The sequence below is a fragment of the Felis catus genome, chromosome D2 (assembly GCF_018350175.1).
Source record: "Felis catus isolate Fca126 chromosome D2, F.catus_Fca126_mat1.0, whole genome shotgun sequence".
Lineage (NCBI taxonomy): Eukaryota > Metazoa > Chordata > Mammalia > Carnivora > Felidae > Felis > Felis catus.
This window is the reverse complement of record NC_058378.1, coordinates 87,250,072-87,273,910: the sequence shown is the minus strand read 5'-3', so window position 1 is coordinate 87,273,910 and position 23,839 is coordinate 87,250,072. Positions and strand designations below refer to the sequence as shown.

At 58.2% G+C, this 23,839-nt stretch overlaps 1 long non-coding RNA gene across 1 annotated transcript; it reads right to left on the bottom strand.

Moving 5' to 3' along the window:
- Positions 1-4,148: 4,148 nt before the first annotated feature.
- LOC123380970 lies at positions 4,149-9,551 on the bottom strand. The gene is made up of 3 exons (XR_006587462.1): positions 8,945-9,551; positions 8,463-8,644; positions 4,149-8,373 (listed from the first exon to the last, which is right to left on the bottom strand). It is a non-coding gene; the product is annotated as an uncharacterized LOC123380970 (long non-coding RNA).
- Positions 9,552-23,839: the final 14,288 nt, after the last annotated feature.

The window sequence follows — 23,839 nt, the reverse complement described above, 5'->3', positions numbered from 1 at the left end:
GCCCCCACTTAGCGCACCTCTGGTCTCTGAACGAGGACCCGTCTCGGCAGACGCCCTGTTACTGTGTCAGCGATGGCCCCAAGCAGCGGGATGGCCGTCCCTGCCGTCTTAGCCTCACAGAGAGCTCCCGTGACTTGCGGCCTCCTCAGTGGAAGCAGGTGGGCCGGCTCCACCTGTCGGTCGCTCTCTTGGCTGTGGTCCTGCCCGGGCTCACTGCCGGCATCCCTCGTGAGCATTCCCGGCGGTGACCATACCGCACCTGCTGTGCTGGGGACTCCGTGAGCTGGGCCGGCCCCTCCTCTACGCCGGCTACTGGAAGCGTGCGCTAAGCACAGCAAATGCAGTGGGGTGATGGCGTGATGGTTCGTCCGAGGTGTGCGAGGGCCTGGCCTCCACCCCTCCCTGATCCAGCAAGCCCCCGACAGCCCCACGTGCCCACTCGGGCCCGGTCTGTCCACGGCAGGGGCCCTCGGCAAGGGAGGGGCCGGCCCGTGCCCTCGTTGGCCGAAGTCCGGTGGGTGTGCCGGGGCCGGGAGGACGGTGGTCACCCCTCTCACACGTCTCCACCTGGCCAGGACCCCCCATGTCCTCGTCGGGAGGCATCCAAAGCAGCCAGGAAGGAGGCCCGAAACAGCCAGACTGACCTGGGGACGGGGCAGCAAGGTTTGCCGACAGCGGCCCTCGGCATGGACGAACAGCGAGCCACGGGCCAAATTAATCCCCGTGGACTGATCCAAACTGCCTCAGCGTGACCGGCCCTGGGGCCGCCCGGTGGGACACACGCGGCCGGGAGGTGACAGTCACACGTGCTCACCTCCCCGCCCATTTCTTTGGGCAGAGAGGCCAGTGGTGCCCACCAGCCAGCGCCTTGCCCGGCACGCAGTGCCCGTCGGTGCTTGGTGTGAGTGCCGGCCGCAGGCCAGGCGTGGGCAGGGCTGGGGTCTCATCTGAGGCCCCCGGGGAAGGAGCAGCTTCCAGTTCACGCGGCGGGTGGCAGAATTTAGGGGTTGTGGGGCCGGGGCCTCAGTTTCTTGCTGGCCGTTGGCCGCTGGCCCTCGATTCCCGCCTGTGGGCTTCGTCCAAGTCAGAGGGGGACGGAGTCTCTTTGCAAAGCCGACGTCACCATCTGACGTAGCATAAACCAGAAGTGACATGCCATCACTATTGTCATATGCCACCGGTCTGGTCCCTCCCACTGCATGAGCAGTTTGTTTGTGTCTGTGAGCACGCCTGTGCGTCCGCGCTCTGAGTGTGCCCAGGTCACGCGGGGGGCGGGGGGGGGGCACGTGGTCCCTGCTCCTCCCCCGGGAACAAAGAGCATTTGCTCATTCTTGTCATAAAATCATGTCAATTTTCTTTCTCAAGGAATGCTAAAATGCTGTTGTTCTCTGTGCGTGCAACAGATTAGCTCTTGCTACGATGATGGTAAAGCTACTAAAAAATTTCCAGCAGACCCCTCGACTCAGTATCAAAGGCCCTCCCGTCCCTTCTTAGACACTGACCTGTAGCTTTGTCATTATGCAGCAGACGGGGAGTGCACCCTGGCCCTTTTCCAGAGGATTCTTCGTGATTCTGGATCACGATGAACTTTTCTCAATCCTTTCCCAAGCATGATCTAATCCCTTACACGATACTGATGGATTTAGGTGGTTCGTTACAGTTTCCGGGGGCGTGTTCTTTTTGCAGAGCTCTGAGCACACTGTAAACCCATCCACGCACGCTTTGAATGACCCAAGAGAAGAACGAGGCCCATGCAGGGCAGGGGACAGGCCCTGGGTGGGGGTGTGCTGGTGCCTGAAGCTTCCTCTGACAATTCTGACCCAGCGGTGCCCTGACCCCTGTTCTCCCGGCGGAGCACACGGTGGCCTCTTTACTGTCACATTTAATCTGATTCTTTGTCGTGGCCTGCTGTTTGTTCTGACCGTCAGCCGTGTCACCTGCTTCTGGAGAATCTTCCTCCCGCCCTTCCTGCCCTGGGGTCCCTGCCGGGACATCTGCTCTGCTCATGACTGAGCACAGGACAACCGATGGAGGCCGGACCCAGCACCTCTGCGCAATGACACAACACGGGGGGACACAGCCTCAGCGCCACCCCGTCGTGGGGGACTGGCGAGCCCCAGGGCCCCCTGCCCATAGCCACAAGGCAGAGGGCGGGGAGGTGCGGCTAGGTCTGGTCGACCACAGGCTCTTCCACGCAGGTCCCAGGTCCCGTCCGCACCAAGCATTCTCCTGGGATCAGAGGGCCTCCCTGGTGTGATGTCTTGGGACGACGTTGTCGAATGCCGGCCTTCACCTTTGCACACACGGTCCCCTGACAGATCTATCCGGAATGTTCAGGAGTGATGCTTCCCCACAGAAGCGCTGGCGACTCAGCCATCACCCGCCTGCTCCTACTTGTGTTTAGCTGGTGGCTCTGGACGCTGATCGGCCCAGCAACTCAGGGCTCCCACAGCCAGTCACCCGGGGTTCAGGCCGGCTGGTGCTCCCTCTGTCTGCCCACCTGCTCTCCAGGGTCTGGGACCGGCCCATTCTTTGTGTAATTAATCACAGTCCCAACTTTTTCATCAGAAACAATGCCCCTTCATGCAGAACCTAATCCCTCAAAATCTGCCCCAAAGTGGATCCCAACTGACCTGGGGATGGGCTGGGACGCTGTGACGGATGCTGTCCCTCCCCAGCCGGCAGGAGGACCCCTGGGAGGGGAGCACCAGCCAGCCCTCCTGTCCGTGGGCTTCACTTCACCAAGGAGCTGCCATGAGGCTCCCGAACCCCCGGGAAGGGGTCCTCTGGGTGGGAGGCTGGGAGGGGGTCACTCCTGGGGGACCCGCCACGGGGCAGCTCTGCCTTCTCAGGAACCTGCAAGGCTCCCCAGAGTCTTGCCCTAAGTCTCTTACCTTAAATGAAAGTTAAGCCGAAATGTATCATGGATGTAAACGTGAAGCAGAAAACTGTAAAACTTTTAGAAAAACACGTAGAAGAAAATGTTTGGTATTGCTGACATTTAGGGCTGGGCAAACTGCTCTCACCCTTGACACGGAAGGGCGTCCCACGAAAAGGTGGTTGACACAGTGGACATCACCCACACGCAGACATCTGCTCCGTGAGAGACTCCGTCGGGGGAGGCACCCATTACAGACGGGGAGAGAACGTTTACAAACCCACACCTGACAGCAGACTAGCATGTGTCAAAGTCAGTGCAAACAACAAACGAACACACGGTCCAACTATAAAACGAGGAAACGCACAGAGGGGCAGTTCGGCAGAAGGAAACACAGGCAGCAGATTAGCCCAGAAGATGTTCAACGTCAGCAGCCGTCGGGAAAGGGAGAATTAAAACCGCCCCACCCTATCAGAAAGGCTGAAATACGAAATGCCTGTGGGGGGGGGGGGTGGGAGCAAAGGAGCCGGACCGTCACGTTCGGCCGTGGGAAGTGATCGGGGACGGCCCCGCTGGAAGACAGGCGGCAGTTTCCTAAGAAATTAAACATGTAATTACTGTGCGACCCAGCACCTGCCCTGCTGGGCATCTATCCGAGAGGAATGAAATCTTTGCTCACAGGAAAACGCGTTCATGGATGTTTATAACGCTTTTATCTGTAGGAGCCAAAACGTGGAAACAGGCCTGGTGTTTCTCACCATCTGAGTGTTGGACAAGCCGAGACACCCTGAAGCGTGGGAAGCCGCCGGGCAGCAGACACGAGCTGTGGGGACGACCGTGGTGAGTCTGCAGGGAATCGTGCCCAGTGAGCAAAGCCAGGCCCCAGAGGTTACGCACATGACTCCGTTTACGTAACGTTCATGAAACGGAAAATTGTAGAAACGGGGAAGAGATCAGGAATTTGCAGGGTTGAGGTGGGAGCGCGGTGAGGGCACCCGTCGATGTGTGCGTGAGGGTGAGCAAGGGTGTGCACACCTCTCTGAGTGTGCTTTGTGTGCACGCGTGTGTGGATACGCACATGAGTCACCTCTGCACGTGCGTGCAGGTGCGTGCAGGTGCGTTCACCTGTGTGCACGCGTGTGGTGCCTGTGCCTCCCTGTCCCCCTCACTCACCGCTGGTGCCTGGCCCCAGACGGGTGACCTCCTTACATTCTGGGGCCGAAGTGCCTCTGGACGCCAGCATGTCTGCAGCAGCAGCGGGATGGGGGAACAGGGGCCCAATTCGGAAAGGGTTCATTTTACCCAGCCTTTCGAGACAGGTCACACGTGCGGCCGCAGCCCGCCCTGCGGGGCCTGGAGGCGCCGTGCCCGCCTGGAGTGAGGGCAGGCTGCTGCGTCCCCGCCTGTTCACTGTGCTGCACCCCGGTGGCTGCTGGGACACGGACCGCGTGCTCCTGAACAGAGAGCCCCTCCGTGGGACGAACTTAGAGTATAACCCGGTCAACCAACAATGGAGTCACACACTATCTGCCGGGACCACAGCTGTCGTGTCAGGGAGCACAGCCCGCGGTAATCGGGCTGACACGTCACGGGCTGCCGCTAATGTACCTTTATTCACTCTCTCCCCCGACTGCCGGACGAACTACGGCTTGCGTTCTAGAAACCGATTTCGTAAGGAAAAGACTATTCCACCACAGTACGGCTGGGTTGTGTCTTGTGCCTTTCATACGTTAAAAAAAAACAATGAAGACAAATCTGTCCCACTTCAGAGCCCAGAACTGTGAAGCCCGGTACGTCCAGCCAGCAAACCTCGGCACAGAGAACCCAACGGGGTGACTTCCGGGCATTCCTGAGACAGACGGAACCTGCCGCTCTCTCTGCGTGCGTCCCGGTCTGGCCTGCGTGGGCTGTGCTCCAACACTGAGGCTTTGCTGCAAACGCGTGACCGGCCCTGCCCGACGGGCCCTCACCCTCGGGGCAGCGGGCAGGGGTCGGAGCAGGAAGGACGTGGCTTTCAGAGACACCTGGGGGGATAAGGCTGTTTAAAATCAGAGAGCGAAACACAAAGTGACAGAGAAATCGCAGGTGGTCTGCTGGACGAACACGTCGGCCTGTGAGAGTCCGCGTGACCCAGAGACCCCGCGTCCTTGCCTGCAAGGGCAGGTGCTTTCTGAGAAAAGCCGATGGCAAGTGCTGGGTGGGCTTTGTGAGGACGTCTGTCTCCTGTGGAAGGGACAGAAAGCACATGTCCCCCGGGGCGCCTGGGGGCTCGGTCGGGTAAGCATCCTACTTCCCCTCAGGTCATGATCTCACGGTTCGTGAGTTCAAGCCCCACGTCAGGCTTTGTGCTGATGGTGCAGAGCCTGCTTGGGATTCTCTCTGTCTTTCTCTCTCTCTCTCTCTCTCTCTCAAAATAAATAAAAAACTTTTGAAAAAAGAAAGCACCAGTCCCCTGCACAGTGAGGGAAAGGCAGGACCTGGCACCCACGGGGTCAGCGGCAGGGCCGTGACCTCCCGCGCCGCCTGGGCACCAGCAAGTAGCCGTCGTTCCTCCGAAGGAAGGAAAGGAGCTGGCGCATCCCCTCTGCTGCCCGCGGGCCCTCACAGCCTGGTCTGCAGCATGGCCTGGCCGAGCTGGGCACTGGGCGAGCCAGGCAGCAAAGAAAACCCTGGACGCGGGCCGTGGGCCGGGGTGGCATCCATCCAATGTCTTGGCAACAACAAACTGGAACTGAATTTCCAGTCCTTACGGCCCTGGAGGTGTCGTGCTTGGTATTCTTTTTACCGACACTTAAAGGCAGATAACTTCCAGCCGGGCAGGGCTCAGCTGGGCTCTCACACGGTGGGACAGAGAAGGCCTGGAAAAGCCACAGGGGCCGTTAACAGCCACACGGGCCCACAGAGCAGTGGGCGTCAGGGTCAGGTTGGGGTCAGATGGCAGAGAGCTGTGGGCGTCTGGGCATCTGGGTGCCCTGGGCACAGGGTTGCCCACACGTCTCCCTCAGGCCTTGGGGGCTGAGTTTATCCCAGAAAACTCAGGAATTTTGACGACGCTCCTGTGCACACATTCATACAAATGGCCCATTAAACAGAAAACGAAGGCCCGCAGGCTGTCCCTCAGGGACCCCGGGACGGTGGCTCTACCCTGACCGGAAATGACTCACAGGAGCCCTGGCCCAGACCCCGGGCGCCCTTCCCCCCGCCGGCTCTCCGTGCCCTGATCCTACGCTGCCCGACCGCATCCCACGGGCCGAATCTTGGGACTGGGGCGTCTCCAGGCCAGTCTCTGTCCCCCGGCTCAGCCGCGGCCCCGGAGTTGGGCGCGGGTGATTCTGGTGCACAGCACGCAGTGTGTAGGCATGTCGTGGCATCGGAGGCCCTGGGGTAGGCTTGTGTCATAAAGCTTGTCGCTTTGACTTCTTTAAAATCTGACCCCAACGCTCTGGACAACGGGTCTTAGAACCCTCAACGGGTGTGGTGGGAAAACGCACACAGTACAGAAGCCACGCAGCTCCCGTGCTGCTGGTGCTGACACCCAGCGCGGTTTGACCAGGGCAGCTCGGGCGAGCGGGAGCCCCCGCTGAGTACAAGGCCACCGTCACTTCCACACGTCACGTGGTGTCCCCACGCTCCGCACTTGTCTCCCCACGGGCACCGCACCTGCTACTTATCTCATCCCGCATGACCCCTGGGGTGGTGCTGGCTTCGTCCCCACTTTATAGGCATGGAAACTGAGGCACGGAGAGCTGGAGACGCCCCCAGGGTTGCTCAGCTAGGCGGCAGAGCGACCTCAGCCTCGGCAGTCTGACTCCACGGCGAACGGTCAGCACCGCCGGGTCTGAGATCGGAAGTGAGATGAAGATTCTTCCCATAATGAGCGTGTAAATGCGGACTAGAATACGGTGAACAAAACTCCCCAAATCTCAGAGGCTTCCGGGGTTGCGCTGCCCACAGTCTCCCTCGCGGCCGAGGCCGACGGAGCTGAGTGGCAGGTGGGGCTTCCCAGTGTGCCCGGAAGGACGTGTGGCCGCCGTTCACACATGGTTGGCCAAAGCAGGTCAGGGGGCCACAGAGAGGGAGTGTCCGGGACCGCTGGGGGACAGCTGTTTGTCTGTCCATCCATCTCATCTGTCTTTGTCTGCTCATCCCATCCACACACGCACACGCACACCCAGCAACACCCATCCGCACACACCCCCCCCACACGTGCACACACGCACATCCCTTCTGTGCACATCACACACACACACACACACACACACACACTCACACGAGTGCATGCACATATGCACACATGCTTCTCATTTCTTCACAGTTGCAGATTCATTGGACCTTAGCCCGTCCACAGTCTGGCAGTCACCACAGCAATTCACTGTTGACTAGTCAGGACACCTCTGTGGCGGCATCACTAAAATAAACTAAGAAACCTGGTCGTTCGCCTCACTTAATTGACATCTTTTTGAGAGGAGTTAAGAAGGCGGAGAAGTAGGGGGACCGGGATGTTCCTCCTCTCAAACGCGGCTGTATTGAGGTCAGATTACTTAGAACACCCAGGAAATCGATCGGTGGATCGGCAGAATGATCTCCACAGTTGGAAGGAGACAGCCTGGCAGGATTGAGGCACGTGTATGTGATTTGGGGAGATAAGCTGGCACAGCCACGGAGTGGAGGGAACCCCTTCTGTGTAGAGACAAAAGGGACCAGCAGAGAGAGGGGCTGTGAAAGGGCAGCTTCCAGTTAGCACAAGAGGAAACCTCTCTGGACTACGGACTGGGGAGCAAGAAATACAGAGAGTGCGGGTTCTTTTTGTAATCAGCCTTTGGAGCAGAAACTCAGAGGCTTTGAAAGTGCTTAACTTTCTCCAGAGCAGAGCCGTGGCCCCGCACGTCTGCGGAGGAGGGAGCTGGCCCCAGAGTGCATAGCAAGGGATAGTGATCTCTGGAGCGCACTGGGAGAGAACTTCCTAGAGCGCTTTGGGAAGAGGGGTTATTGCTTCCCAAGGACAGAAGACCTCCCCCCGTCCCTCACCGCCTCCTCGTCGAGCCCGACCCACGGGAGCGGCAGGATAGAGGCGTGTTCCTCACAGCACGTCAGTCCGCGAGCTGCCGACGGTGGGAAGCACCGTCCTCCCCGAGAAAGCCACTCATTCGTTGCTCATTACCCTGCAAGGGGTCCGAAAGGAAGGGGGTCAAAAACATCAGGATAGTAGATCTGCTCAAGGAAAACAGGCAATTAAGTAAAAGGAAAGCCCTATGAAGTTCTATTCACTAAATCACGTGCTGCATTTCCATTTTCCTATATGGCGATAACTGAAAGAGAGATGGTCATTTGCAACTGTGGGGCAGACAATTACCTCCTCAGCGTACGTCTTAATAAGCAAGCACACGGGGCTCACCGTGGCCACGCCGACATTATACACGTCGGGTTCCCGGGCTGTCATGAGCGTTTCTCCGTTCACCTTTTGTTGAAAGACGCTTCTCAAGTAGCTGGAGAATCTAGGGCACAGGCGTTGCACGTCTGGAAGCCACGGTCGTTGGGGAAGTAGGGACAAGGACCCTTGGGGACCACGAGTGGGGCAGGTTACCACGTGGTCTTGATCTCATGGGGTCTTGTGAGCGGGTGTCCTGACAGCGGGAGCTCAGGGAGGGCTTCCCGCGGGAGGCGGTGCCACGGTGGGGCCGGTGAGGGTGGCAGTGCTTTCCGAAGCACAGCCCGAGGGTGTCGGTAGAATCGACGTAATCCCCGCTGTCGTCAGTGAACCATGAACTAGAACAACACAGCGTGTTCTGCGTGGCCCTGGTGCCCTCTGCCCTCCTCGGCTCAGTGTCCCCCACCCCACCGTCCCGGCCACAGGAAGGAGGAATCCGGGCCCAGGCCATAAGCTCTCCTCATCCCTCCAGGGACACCCCGGCCCCTGGCATTGGCCCGACAGTGGCGGCGGGGGGGGGGGGGGGAGTCCCGATTTGCCAATTTCTGTCACGTAGGAACTTCCATCAAGGCCAATGGCAAGCTGCCAAGGGAACACGAGATACAAAATTCCCGAAAATTCACAATGCTCCCCGTTACCTGTCCCCCGGTATGAGCCACCGTGAGCTGGTGTGGACTAAGTCCAGTTCCCCACCGCTGCCAGACCTCCTGCGTCTCTGCACAGCCCTGCCCTCTCTCCGACACCCACGAAGTGTCCCTGTCCGCGGGGGTCTGGCTCCGCTCCCGGGGTCTGACTCTGTTCCCGGCATCTGACTCCACCCCCTGGGCCGGTCCTTCAGCCTGGTCTGTCCCGAGGCCCTGACAAGTTGAAGGGCTGGACAGCCGGTCAGGCCGTGACCCCTACCCTTTCGTTCTGCAGAGGCTGACTGGAGCAGGACTTGGGGCCAGGCCTGCTCTGGGAGGGGGCACAGCCCCTGGACCCTGGAGGCAGGCGGCAGAGGCCAGCGGGAGACCCTCATCCGAGAAGGTGGGCTTGGGGGGGGGGGTCTGGTGGCAGGAAGGCCAGAGCGAGCACCCAGGACAGCGTCCGCGGAGGGTGTGCCAGCCCCCGGGAGTAGAGCTCCCCTCCTCTGACCCTCGACCTGACGTTCAAGGGTTTCGGTAGCATTAAAAAAGAACACCAACGGTTCTTACATAAATGGTGGAGAATTGGATGTAATTGGATAAAGATGCTTTTGAAAATGTGTTTATTCAACCGACGACACAATCTGGGCAGGGTGCCATCCGCTCCGTCTGCCTTGGGGACACAGTGTGGGAGTGGCTGGGCTGGAGAAACGAATCGGCAGCAGCTAGGGGGCGTATACACCCACTCGTCTCAGGAGTGGGGAATGGAGGCGACCGTGAGGCTTTGCTCCCTCCAGGGACACCGGAGGGGCCCCCCGGCCCTTCCAGCCTCCTCTGCCTTAGGTGTGCCTCACCGTGGACACAACAGCCTCTGCCTGGGCCTCGGCCGCCTTCTTTCTTCTCCGCCGCCGGTCCCCCTCTGCCTCTGTCTTGGGGCCACTCGTCACTGGACTTGGGGCCCCCTAATTCCCCAATCACGCCTTTAAAGAACCTATTGCCAAGCAAGGTCACCTTCCCAGGGGCCCGGTGTGGGTGAGGACCTTTCAGGAGACGCCTTTTAACCCACTACCCTGTGCCGTAAATATACTCTGCCGTCGTAAAAGGAAGAAAACAGCAAACGTAGCCTCATGGCGAGGACTCCAGCTCCCAGCCTCTGGAAAGCTCCCTCCGGCCTCCTGTCACGTCCACCGGTGACGCACAATCGACGGGGCAGGTGCCGTCACGGCACACACGGGCCTGCCGGTGGGTCCGAGGAAGCAGCGAGGCCCCTGCAGCCGCCCGGCTTGGTGCCCGTCACTCAGAGCGGCCTGCAGAGCCGCTGCGTGCCGTCCTCTGGCCGCCGGCCGTGACACCCCGCTCTGAGTGAGCGTGATTGATCCCAACAGGGGACGTGCTGTGGAGTCTCAGAAACGCTAGACAGAGAAGTCAGCCTCGGGAACAGGCGGCTTTCCCGCAGGGCTGTGGAAACTCCTTCCGAACACGAAGCTGACGGAAGGTGCGCGGTAACGAGGGAAAATCTGTCGCTCTGGTTCAGCACACGGCAGCAAGGGGGGGCTGGGACCGGCTCAGCACGGAGCCCCGCACCCGAGGGCAGCGTGGGCCACGGGGGGCGTGGCTGTCCACACTCCCGCCCCGGCCCCGGGTCCACTGACCCCATTGTCCCGCAGAGCTGGAAGGCTGCAGGGGGCAGTCCGGGGACAGGGAGGGGAGGGGTGCCCGCAGGAGCGTGGCTGCTAGCCCCACAAATGCCCCCCGTGGAGCCCCACCCCTCAGTCCGCAGACCTGCGCCAATCCCGGTGCGGGGCTACCGCAAAGATGCCCCCGGGCCTTTACAAACCGAGCTGGGTTAGCGTTCCACCTCCGCGTCTGGCCACCTGCAAGACCGAAGCCGGACCCTTACCTCGCACCACACGCAAAATTTAATTCAAAACGGATCAAGGCTCTAAATGTAAGACCTAAACCAACCAAACTCTTATAAGAAAACAGGAAAAAAGCCTCACGACACCGGACCTGGCAATGGTTTCTTGGCTATGATGCCAAAGGCACAGGCAACGAAAGAAAAAATAGATACATTTGACTTCATAAAAAACTTAAATTTGTGCATCAAAACACAGTATCAACAGAGTAAGTGGGCAACCCACACAATGGGAGAAAGTATTTGCAAATCACGACTCTGATGGGACCCTAATATCCAGAATACACAGCAAATTCCTAAACGTCAACAACAACAAAAACCTGCTGAGAACATGGGCAAAGAACCTGCATAACCATCTCTCCGAAGAAGATGTGCCGACGGCCCATGAGGCCACGACAAGATGGCCGACCGCTCCAGTCACCAGGGAAACGCGGATCAAAACCACAGCACGATGCACCTCACATCCACGAGGGTGGCTGCGATCGAGAAAGCTGGAAAATGGCAAGGGTGGGGAGGACGTGGAGAGATGGGCGGGAATGCGCGATGGTGCGGTCACCGTGGGAACAGGGTGGGAGTCACTCAAAGGATTAACCGTAGAGATGCCACGTGGCCCAGCAACTGGACTTTGGGGTGTGCACCCACGAGAACCAAAAGCAGGGACTCAGACGGATGTCTGCACCCCTGCGTCCCCTGCCGCATTATTCACACGAGCTGAAACACGGAAGCAAAACGAATGTCCGCTGATAGATTAAAGGGTAAGCAAAATGCAGTGTACGTGTGCTAAGGAATATTATTCAGCCTTAACAAGGATGGAGGTTTTTCTACGACAATAATGGACCTTGAGGACATGCTCGGTGAGATAATCCAAGCCCCAAAGGACAAACATCGTATGACCGCACTTAAAGGAGGTACTTAGAGTAGTCAGTATGGAGAGGGGTGGGTGCCGGGGCTGAGAGGGGAGAATTGAGGGTATAATGGATTTATAATTTTACAAGATTGAAAGGAGTCTGGAGAAGGACCGTTTGGGGCGGTTGCACAACATTACGATGTATTTAACATCACTGAATTGTACCCTTAAAGACTGTTAAGACGGTGAATTTTATGGTATTATTGTGTCACAGTATAAAAAAGTTGGGAAAAAATCCAAACATGTAGTAAGACACTTGAAATGTGTTTTCAATAAATGATATATGCATTTTTAAAAAGGACATGTAGTGGGGTGCCTGGGTGGCTCAGTCGGTTAAGCGTCCGACTTTGGCTCAGGTCATGATCTCACAGTTCATGAGTTCAAGCCCCCGTCGGGCTCTGTGCTGACAGCTCGGAGCCTGGAGTCTGCTTCGGATTCTGTGTCTCCCTCTCTCTGCCCCTCCCCTGCTCACATGCTGTCTCTTTCTCTTTCTCAAAAATAAATAAACATTGAAGAAAGAAAGAAGGAAAGAAGGAAAGAAAGAAAGAAAGGATGTGTAGGGAACAAATAACATGATACACATAAATCCCACCTGTCAGTAATTATATAAAATGCAAATGGGTTAAACCCACAGTCAAAAGGCAGAGGTCAGTGAAATGGATTTTTTTTTCAGCATGAAACCGCATCTATTTATTAACTCATTTTCCTTAGGTCAGAAGTCTAGCAAAGTACAATGGGGTTCTCTGTTAAAAGTATCACAAGGCTGATATCAATACATAGGATGGACTGAGTTTTCCGAAGAGTCGGGGAAAAATCCACTTCTGAGCGCATTCTTGTCGTTGCAAAATTTCAGTTCCTTGCAGCTATTTGACTGACTTCCCTTTTCCCTTGATGGTTGCAACCGAGGGGGCACTTTTAGTTTCTAGAAGCCACCTTGTCACATGGACTTCTTCATCTTCAAGCCCACAATGGCACTTTGAATCTTTCTCATGCTTTGAATCTCTGACTTCCTCCTGTGACCTGTCAGAAAAAGCTTACTGCTTTTATTTTTTAAAAAACTTTAATATATTTTATTTATTTATGTATTAAAAAATTATTTATTGTTTAATTGACATCCAAGTTAGTTAGCATATGGTGCAACATTGATTTCAGGAGTAGATTCCTTAATGCCCCTTACCTGAAATGGATTTAAAAAAAAATTCTTTTTTAATGTTTATTCATTTCTCAGATTCAGAGAGACAGAGCATGAGTGGGAGAGGGGCAGAGAGAGAGAGGGAGACACAGAGTCTGAAACAGGCTTCAGGCTCTGAGCTGTCAGCACAGAGCCCGATGTGGGGCTTGAACTCACGGACCGTGAGATCATGACCCGAGCCGAAGTCCGACGCTCAACCAACTGAGCCACCCAGGTGCCCCCGAAATGGATTTTTTAAAGTGATCCAACCGTCTGAGGTCTACGGGTTCAGACACAGATAGACTGAAAGCAAATGCACGGAAAACAGATACCCTGCAAACAGTAGCCTGGACCGGCTGTACTAACATGAGAGGGAGTAGATCCTAAGACAAAAGCTGTTCCTCGAGACAAAATAGGACATTGTAAATGTAACAGTTACGAACCAGCAGACACCCGACAACCTATCTCTAAATACACAGAGCAGAAACTGACAGACTTAGAGGGGGAGACAAATGTTCAGTCTCAGAGCTGGAGTGTTGGGTACCCCACTGTCCACACTGACTAGAACGGCCAGGCGGACATCGGTCAGGGAAGCGCAGGGGGAACAGCCCGGGGAGCCACCGGGGAACACGCCCCAAGAGCCCACGTTCTTCCCACGTGCCCCCGGGCGAGCTGGGGAATTCTCCAGATTAGGTTATAACGTTGGGCCAAAACCAGTTTCAATGAAGTTAAAAAGGCCTGAACGCATACAGCGTGCTGAGACCTGATGGAAGTTGAGCTGGTAACAGAGCAAATGTGAGAAATTCAGACTATGTGGAGGTTTAAGAGAACACTCCTGATGAGCAGCAGGGTCCGGAGGGAGGCCCGAGGGAACCCCACCGACATCACAGGGCCCTTGAGACGCGGTGAAAGCGGGGCTTAGGGGGCGGGGCGGTTCTGCCTGTGAGCACACGTCTGAACAAGGAGAGACCTCCCAGGTCAGCACTTTAATCCTGCACCTTGGGAAGCAGAAGCAGAAGGCGGGCAGGGACAGAGCCGAGGGCACAGAGCACCGAGTGGGGATCAGAACGACCCGGGAAATCAGCAAATCCCAAAACAGGCTCTTTGAGGACGGGGCTCAGATGGCTGGCAGGCGGTCTTGCGGCTAGGAACACACTAGGAACGGGGGCCCGCTGAGAATGACGTCATCTGGATGGAAGCGGGCACATCCTCCGAAAGACACAACCGCTGAAACTGACTCAGAGGAGAGAGATCGGAATAGAACCGTCACACACAGAGATGGGACTGATACTGTGCAAACCTCCGCAGACCGGGGCCCAGGCCCAGGCGGCTTCCGGGCAATTCCACCAAGCGCTTGAAGCGGAGTCAATACCGGAACAGAGAGACGGCGAGCCAGCCCCGATACGGCACGTTTGGCAGCGTCATCCGACCGATGCTCGGAAGGCCCCGTGATGCGGGGCAGGGCGCGCTCCTTCCGCGGACACGCGCGGTGACGTTGAGACGCAGCCAACTTTGGGCCGGAGGATTCTCAGGACGTCCGAACTGTGCAAGCATGTTCTCCAGCTGCGACGGCACAAAACTAGAATTAGGAACACGAGGAGCTTGGGAAAATCCGCACCTATTTGGACCCCACGTGACCTGTGAGTCAAAGAAGAAATCGGGAAGGCGATTAGGAAACATTTGGAACCGGATAAAACATTTCAGGATTTGTGGGAAGCTTCGGCAGTGGCACCTGGGGTGCGTGTATCTCAGTGAATGCTTCCATCAGAAATGAGCTCAGCTTCCTCTGTAAGAAGCTTTAAAAAAAGAGGACATTTAACCCAGAGTAAACACAAAAAGGTAAATTATGAAGATCAGAGCAGAAATCAATGAACTAGAAAACAGGAAACCAACAAAGAAATCAATCACTTAAAAATTATCAATAAAATTGATAAACCTCCAGCTACATTGATCAGGAAGTGGGGGGGGGGGCAAAAAATACCAATATCAGGAATGAGAAAACTATTTAAAATAAAGGAAAGTAGGGGGCACCTGGGTGGCTCAGTCGGTTGAGCATCCGACTTTGGCTCAGGTCATGATCTCACAGTTCATGGGTTTGAGCCCTGAATCAGGCTCTGTGCTGACAGCTCAGAGCCTGGAGCCTGCTTCGGATTCTGTGTCTCCCTCTCTCTCTGCCCCTCCCCCGCTCATGCTCTGTCTGTCTTTGTCAAAAATAAGTAAACATTAAAAAAAATTTTTAAAAATAAAAGAAAGGAAAACATTGGAAAATCAGAGTTCATACAGTAAGATGTTGCTCTTGGAAAGTCACAGTGAGGTGGATGAAAAGGTGAATGACCGGGAGAGGTACGTTTGTAACGCATGTGTCAGAGTGTGTCAACACTCATGGCTCAGTGATAAGATGAAGCACAACCCAGTAAAAGTGGCAGAAATGGTTTCAACAGACACTTCCTTTAGCAAAGAACATGTACAAATAGCCAATAAGGAATTGACGGGGACGTGCAAATTAAAAACGCTCTATGGGGCGCCTGGCAGGCTCAGTCGAGGACCCCTGATCTCAGGGGACCCCTGATCTCGGGGCCATGTATTCGAGCCCCATGATCCATGTAGAGATTACTTTAAAAAGTAATGGGGCACGTGGGTGGCGTGGCCGATTGAGCGTCCGACTCCTGATCTCAGCTCAGGTCACGGTTTCGCGGTTTGTGAGTTCGAGCCCCGCATCCGGCTCTGCCCTGATGGTGTGGAGCCTGCTTGGGATTCTGTTTCTCCTTCTCTCTGACCCTCTCCTGCTTGTGATCTCTCTTTCTCTCTCTCTATCAAAATACATAAACTTAAAAAATTATTTTTTTAATAATAAAAAAAAGAAACCCAGTATGTACTCAATAGCAAATTAACAACAAAACCCTGACCGTCCTTACGAGCAGCTGGTCAGGATGTGGGGGATCTGGAACTCTCGTTCTCGGCTGGTGGGAACCTGTGCTGGGGAGCCCTTGGCAGTCTCCCGAACAGGCCGCGCAATCTACCTGTTCCACCGCCAGGTGTTTCCCTGAGAAATGAGAACACGTTCCCTGTGGACTTGAACCAGAAGATTTATAGCAGATTTTCATCATGTGAAAACTGGAAATACCCAGCTCCCCCCGCAGGTGAGGGTTAGGGTTAGGGTTGTGGCGTGTCCGCACGCGGAGTGGCACTGACGGGAGCTATGCCTGCTCGCTCTTGGGCGGGTGAGTCACCGAGACCCCCTGGTGCGGTGCAGGCCCGTGACGTCCCGTGTAGGCGAGACTGAGCCGTGGGCCAGAGCAGACCAGGGGCTCGAGTGGGGCTGAAGTTCCACGCGGGGCGTGGACGAGCGGGTGGGGTTTATAGCAGCTATGTCCCGATTGCGGTGCTGATCCAGGGGGCACTCGTGCCCAGACCCATCACACCTCACCCTCCGAGTGCGTGTGGGTCACCCTGTGTATGTTGTTCGGCAACAGAGCCGCTGCCCACAGATGAGTATCCGCTGTGAACCGGCCCCTGAGGGCGGAAGCCACTGGCCTCCACCACCCACGCGGTCTCTCTTCTCCCTGGGAAGAGAGAACAGAATGGAATGTGCCGTCACGTCCACTCGGACTGAATGGGTGTCCCCCAAATTCATATGTTGCAGCCCTAACCTGGAGTGCTGGGGCTCGAGGTGGGTGTTCCACAGTGACTGGGGTCGCATGGGTCGCGAGGATGGCCCGTGACGCATCCGCGTCCCCGCGAGGAGAGACCCAGGAGGCTCCTCTCTGAACAAACGCGAGGGGCCGAGCAAGCACCGGGGGGAGGGGGAGGCCTGAGAGCCAGCAGCACAGGCCTCAGAGAAAGACCTCCTGTGGGCACCTTGACCTCGGACGTCCAGGCTCCAGCACCGTGAGAAATTGTCTGCCGTTGGAGCTGCCCGGGCAGCAAGAACACCCCAGCTTCTCTGCCAGGAAAGGTGCCGCCCGGGACAGAGATGCTCAGGGACACCGACGTGCACCTGGACGGAGAGCGTCTGTGTAGGGACGGCAGTGGGACCGGAACGTTGGGCAGGGAAGTCCTCACCGGCCGGGCTGCTGCGCCCTCCAGGAGGTGAGCACAGGAAAAGCCCCGGCAGCTAGGAAGAGAGCGTGTGGGCGGCACCTTCTGTGCGGTTGTTTTCATTCAGACCCTCCAGCTGAGCCCCGGGGAGCAGACCCGGGGCCGCCTGGGGTCTCCCGCGACAGCCGGCTGTCAGGACGACAGCCCCCCCAGGATGTGCTGCTTTTATGTTTATAGCCAAAGTGTCCCAGAGGACACTTCGTTACCTGGAGGGTCTCCCCGAATTGTGTTCAACTCAGCGATGACGTGCGTTGAGATTTTTAATTTAAAAAACCACCGAAGTCATTTATTTTATGAACACAAACCCCCTTGAGCCCCAGATGTATTTAAATGAAGAAGCTGCTTGCCGGATCCACCTCACGATTCGGCACCACTAAGAAAGTTTCAGACGGTGTGAATTTTCACATCGAGCGACAGTTAATAAACGGCTGCTCGGCCCTGAGTTTGCCAATGCTTGTTTCAAATAGAAGATGATGTAGGGATGTACTTATGTCAGCAGCAACCTTGTCAACCTGCGTACCGCGGATAAATGCCTGAGAGCAGCCGTCCACGAAACTGCCACCTGAGCCGGCAGGCCCACGGGGTTCACGCCCCAGGAGCCCAAGACTAGTATTCAAGCCAGACCTTGCCTACGACGCTCACCGCGGCGTTATTCACGACGACCAGACGCGGGAACAGGCCGCTGTCCACCGGCAGATGGCAATGGACAAACACAGTGTGGTCCGTGCAGATGCGGGAACAGCCCGCGGCCACGAACAGGATCGAGGTGTGGACACCCGCTGCCACGTGGAAGGACCCTGAACACGCGACGCTCGGCGAGAGTCCAGACCAAAGGCCGAGTGTTGCTTGATTCCGCTGAGACAAACGGTCCACCCCTCGGGGGCTCTGCTTCCCCAGACGCGGCGCCGGAGGGCAAGGGGGGCCTGTGTCTGCAGCTTGGGGTCCGCTCCTGCCCACCTGCATGGCCGGGGCCTCCTGGCCGCACACCCAGGGGCCCTAGTGGGGTCCCGCGGAAGCACCCCCCCCACACCTGCCCCAGGGCCTCCCCCTGGGTCTCAGGGGAGGGAGTGTGGAGTCAATGCTGGAGCCAGGAGGTCACAGGAGGTGTGGCCTGCCCCATAGGCAAGTGCCTCGAGGCCCATGCTCTGACCATCAAGGCACCGCCTGTGTGTCCCGAAGAAGCTAAGGCTGAGGACCCGGGGTCAGCAGGAACTGGTGCCCTGGGGACAGACTCTCAGCCTGGTGTCACCTCACAGGGGGACCTCCTTCCCAAATGTGAGGGGTATACTGAGTCCTGACTCACATCCCAGCTGCGGGCCAGGGGGCTCCCTGGCCTGAAGCCTGGATCCCAGCCCTGGACCCCAGGCCCCGGACCCCTGCCCCAGACCCCAGTGCCAGACCCCAGACCCAGATCTCAGCCCTGGACTCTAGTCCCAGAAGCCAGCCTCGGACCCCAGCCCTGGACCCCAGCCCCAGACCCCTGTCTTGGACCCTAGTTCTGGACCCCAGACCCAGACCCCAGCCCTGGACCTCAGTCCCGGACCCCAGCCCCAGACCCCAGCCCCTGCCCCACTAGCTGGGGGGCCTTGGTCTCTGTGGCCCCCACCTCCCTGTGTCCCCACTCTGATGACAGAGCTGCTTCTGGGAAGAGCCACAGAGAGGAACCCCATGGTCTTGGCGGGTGCCTGATGGGCTGTCATCCCGCCTCCCAAATTACAGCTTGACCCAAGGCCTCCACGGCACGAAGCCTTGTTTTCAAATATTGAAGAGACGCAGTTAGGACCCACGCTAGCCATCATCTTCTGGAATATTTATCCTCACTTCCGGCCACCAGCCAGAGACGCGGTGGCTAAAGAGCAGTGACCACCAGCACCCGCTAGCCCAGCTCCCGAGGAAGCTGGACCTTCTACAACCGTCCTCTCGAGTCTCTGAGAACACCACCCCACGGGCAGCCCCCCAGGACCCTGAGGGCCTCACCCTCACCCAGACCGAGTAGAATTGGAAGGGCCTGATGCCCTCCGGGGGCCCCACTGTCGACGGTGGCAGAGACGCCCTGGCGGGGCCGGAGTGCAGGGAGGCCAGCAGCCAGGCTGTGACCTGGACGGGGCCAGACCAGGCCCAGGCCCTGAGCATTTTCACCACCAGGGTCTGGGCGCCACACTCGCAGACAGAAACAGCTCTCACGCAGGATGGGTCTGCAGGCAGGACCAGGGAGCCACAGAGAGACAGCTGCTCTCCTGGGCGTCTCAGCCCTGCACGTCACCCCAGCGCCAGGGGCGGCTGAGCCGGTGCCCGTGGGGAGGCTGGGCGGAGCAGGCAGGGGTGAGTCCCCCGCTCCAGGACGGGCCCCAAGGCCACCTGGGGACAGTTTTATTGGCACCCATTGGCCTTCATTTTGCCACCGGCTGTGGCACGGGCCTCAGGACCCAGGAAGCTGACGCACGTACCATCTGACACTGCACAGAGGTTTGCCGTCCCCTGGGTTGGGAGGGAGGAGACACGGCAGGGTCAAGTGGTGCCTCTGAAATCAAACCCGGCCCCAAGTCCTGGTGCGTCTGGCCGTGAGTCCCTCCCTGGCCCTAGTCCTCGCCGGCGGCCTCAAAGGACACATCTGCTTTTGCTCACAGGGTGCAGCCCCGGGGTCCGCTCACGGCTTCGTTCCAGGCTGGTGACAAAGGACAGCGCCCTCCCACCTCCCAGGTTTGTGAGTTCACGGCTCGGCACGCCCGGGCCCTGCAGCCCCTGCCACGGCCCCCACCTGCGGGCCCCACAGCCGTAAATACGGCAAATGGGGCGAAGGCGCCTGCTTCTCCCCTCGCCCTCCAAGCAGCCGCAATAAAATCCCTCAGAACAGCAACGCTCTCTTGAGAATTAAGAAAGAACATCCCTTATCAGTCCACAGTGGTTTAAATGAGCCGTTTCAGTTTTCACAGCGAAGGGCTTCAAGCAGGTGGAGCGTAATCTGGAAAGTTACATGGGGACACAGCTCCGTAGAGGCAGCATCGCCAAGCGCAGAACGACAGGCTCGAGCAGACAGACGGCCCACGGGCCCCGTGGCCCCACCACACGGGCCCCTTCCCCGCGGGAATGTCTCACTTCCCTGAAGCTGTGCTGTGTGGGGGTGGCCGTGCGACGTTCAGGGCTGAAACCGGCAGTTCGCCCCAGCAAACCTGTAGGTGGGTCAGCCCGCTCAACCTGTCACCGCGTCCCCTGCGTGTGAATTCCAGCACGATCCAACCCTCTGTGGAGACACGTGCTCGTCCACAGGCCGTGCGGGAGCCAGGTGCTCTGCCGGGGAGCCTGGGACGGCGGAGAAGAGCCCCAAACACGCGCTCGAGGCCCTGGCCGCTCCTTAGCATGCAGCTCGTCCACCTGGCCTTTGGATAGAACGCTCCCGTCACCTCCCCTCTGGGCTCTGCCCCCTCACGCGGAGTCTCATCCTCCAGGGCTGCCCAGGCACTGCTGGTGACCGTCCCTGTGTTCTTGGGTGCCTCAGCCTCCGTGCTGCCAGTCTAGCCGGCACGGACCTGGGTCCAGCCACTGGGGAAGCATCACCCAGGAGTAAGCGCTCGTGAATCTCCTTTCGAGAACAGACCAGACATGGAAACATGCAAGGGGAACCCAGAGACTCAAGGTCATGATCTGCACACAGGCCTCAGTCTGCTGCCCACTCCCCTTTCCGGCCAGCACACCCTACCCCATCTTTACAAGGGTAAGGGAGCAGCGCCCTGAACCCTGAGTGTCGAGGTCGGCACTTACTGAGGCCACGTGTCATTGTCACGAGACTCAGAGTCTCTGTAACTCACTAGGGCCTCACGGCTACTGAATGAAAGGATCCCCGAGGTTGACTCACGACTGTTTGCATTGGCTTTGGAGCAGAACTTCAGACCCACCTCTGGTCAGCCTTCAGAGAGACAGCCACAACATCACGCCAACCAGACCTGGGAGTGTGCCAAGCCCTAGTAACACAACAGGGCACGTGAGAGTTCTCAGGAAGGGTCCGCCACCACTCCCATCGCCTCTACCATCCCCGCCGTCATGATGACCTCCGTCATGGTCATCACCACAACCAAGATCACCACCAAGACTGTCACCGTCATCGCCACCATGATCCACACCACCGTCACCACCACCGCCACCACCATCATCAATAGTCGGTGGTTTCCCAGGTTATGTGACCCAAAGGATGCTTCTGGGACCTGGACGAGGCAGAAGCTGAGAATTTATTGCAACACAAATGATTCTTTCATGAGGGAGAATGAGAAGACATTCAGCTCAGCTTCTGGAGTCATGTGGCTTCTGCAGACCTACCCCAGCACACCTGCCATCGGCTTTCAAAGGCCCATCAGCACGAGGCACAGACGGGAGCTCCTTTTACTCAAATCACCCAAAGCCTGAACAGCAGAGTGCACTTTGGACCAGTAGTTCCCACATTTTCTCTCTCTTTTTTTTCTTTTTCAGCAGAATATCCTTGATTTTCCTGAACAGAGTCTCAGATGGAACCCAGAACACAAAACTCACAGCAGAGAGTCCCGGTTGACTGGGGCTCAGAGGCTCCTGGGCAGCCTACCCTCCTGTGCCCCAAAGCCCTTCTGTCCTGTCCCTCGGCGCACAAGCCTCTGGGCACGTCAGTGATGTCATACCAGAGCGAATGTGAACCCGTGGGGGGGCCAGAGAGAGCCTCACCCCACAGGGAAAGAGCGCCTTGAGGACGCTCAGGGCCAGTGCTTCCGGCAGGGAGACTCAGAAGGAATCCCAGCGTCAGCCCTTCTCCTGAAGAGTTTATTGGTCATGACGGACCGCCCGTGGCGGAGACGCCGTGGGAGTCGACGGCGTCTACACCAGCCTTCACTCCCGGGACACGGCGTCCTCCCGCCCACGAGGAGAAGCCACACCATCAGAGGAAGCCCAGACAGATGCCTGAGGACAGGGGGTTTTGAGATGAGTATTGGTCCCATCCGTGGTCCTCTAACTCTTGCAAAATGAAGTCAGGTGTTGACAGTAAGAATTACATTTCCTCTGTTTATTTCCACCGAGTTTCCAGACAAAAATACCAGCTTCTTTTCCAGAGGCCCTTGTGCTGTTTGCCGTCAGGAGAGGAGGCTCCACGGACAGAGACCGGGCGGTGGGCAGCCCGAGCCTCCCTGGGCAACCCTGAGGCTGCGGGTGCCCCAGATGTTCCGCCCCCCCGCCCGGTTCTGTCCCTGGGGGCGGGGGTCCTTCCTGAAGCCCCCAGCACGAAGCTTCCAGGCCTCTCCACGGGGACAAGACGAGGACATTGGTGCGTAAGAGCTCCAGCTGGCAGGAGCCGCTACAGAGAACTGCCACACCGCGTTGCGGGCTTCCCAAATCGGCTTGAAACATCGCCCTGCTTCCGCATTTACTCCCCGGGCCACTGGCGGCGTTACGTGCGTCCTCCCACCTGTCCCTGTTGGCACGCGGGCCGTCTGCTCCCACGCGGCGATCAGGAGCGGAACGGGAACGTGGGGCCCTGTGGGATTTGCACCAGATGACTCCTTAGCGGGACGGCACCAGCTTCTCTGTCTCCTCCCCCGCCCTGCCTTCCCCTCCCCTCCCCTGACCTCCCTGGCCCTCCCCTCCCCTCCCTGCCTTCCCCTGGTCTCCCCCACCCTTCCTTCTCCTCCCCTCCCCTCCCCTGACCTCCCTGGCCCTCCCCTTCCCTCCCTTCCCCTCTCCCACTCTCCCCTGCCCTCCCCTTGTCCCTCCCACCCTTCCCTCCCCGCCCCTCCCCTCCCCTGACCTCTCTTGCCCTCCCCTCCCCTCCCCTCTCTTCCCCTCTCCCACCCTCCCCTTCCCTCCCCTCGCAGCCACTGAGAATCCAGCTGTGTGAGAGAACCGACCCCCAGGAGCAGCAGACCCCGAGCCCTGTGAGGGGCAGGCAGAAGATTCGGCCCTTGCCACTGATGGTTTTACCTGTGTCTGCCGCAGCAGACACCCTTACAGCTCGTGGATGCTGGGCCCCCCGGGGGCCTGCTGAATTCGCCCGCTCCCGCCTGCACCGTGTGTGGAGTCCGGGCCCCCGGGCCCACTGCAGCCTCGCTCCCCAGGAATGCTGATCGTCTAGACCTCAGTTCCCCTTGTTGGGACGCTGGGGCCCGCACCGCAGAGGGCCCTCACGGGAGCACCTGTCCTCAGATGACATTCCCTGTTGTTTATTCCTATCAGCTTCCATGACCTCTGGAGAACTTTTTGCGGTCAGTTTTGAAGTGTTTGAGGTCTTAATAAAAGAAGCAATGTGAAAGTGCCCCCCCAGCATTCGGGGCTCCGGGACGGCACCTGGGAGCGCTGCCTTGTGGCGCAGAAGCGATCGGAAGACGGGGCCTAGTGCGGCCCCCAGAAGGAGCTGAGAGGCAGGTTCAAGCCCAGGACGAACGGAGGTCACGCCCTCAGAAGTGAGAAGGACACACTTACCCCGGGGGGGAGGGGGGAGGGGGGGAGGGAGAAACCCGAGGTTGGCCTGGACCCAGACGCACCAGACTCAGCACAGTCTGAGCCCAAGAGGCTTCCCGGGGTACCACAGACGTCTGTGCGTCTCAGGAGGGCGGATTCTAAGGAAGAAACCAGCTGTTTCAGGGAGAACACCAGCCTCCCGCCCGCCGCCCACCTGCCCCCAGTGATGGAGAGGCTGGTCCCGGCCCCTCCCACAGCTGTGCTCCCCCGCCAGCCAGCGGAGACCCTCCCAAGGGCCCCCACCAGGACCAGCCGCAGGACGCAGGAGGCCACGGGCGGCAGGACACAGGAGGCGGTGGCCTGCTGTCCAGTTCGGGAGACCCTCCTGAGCCCCCAGCCCCGACCGCC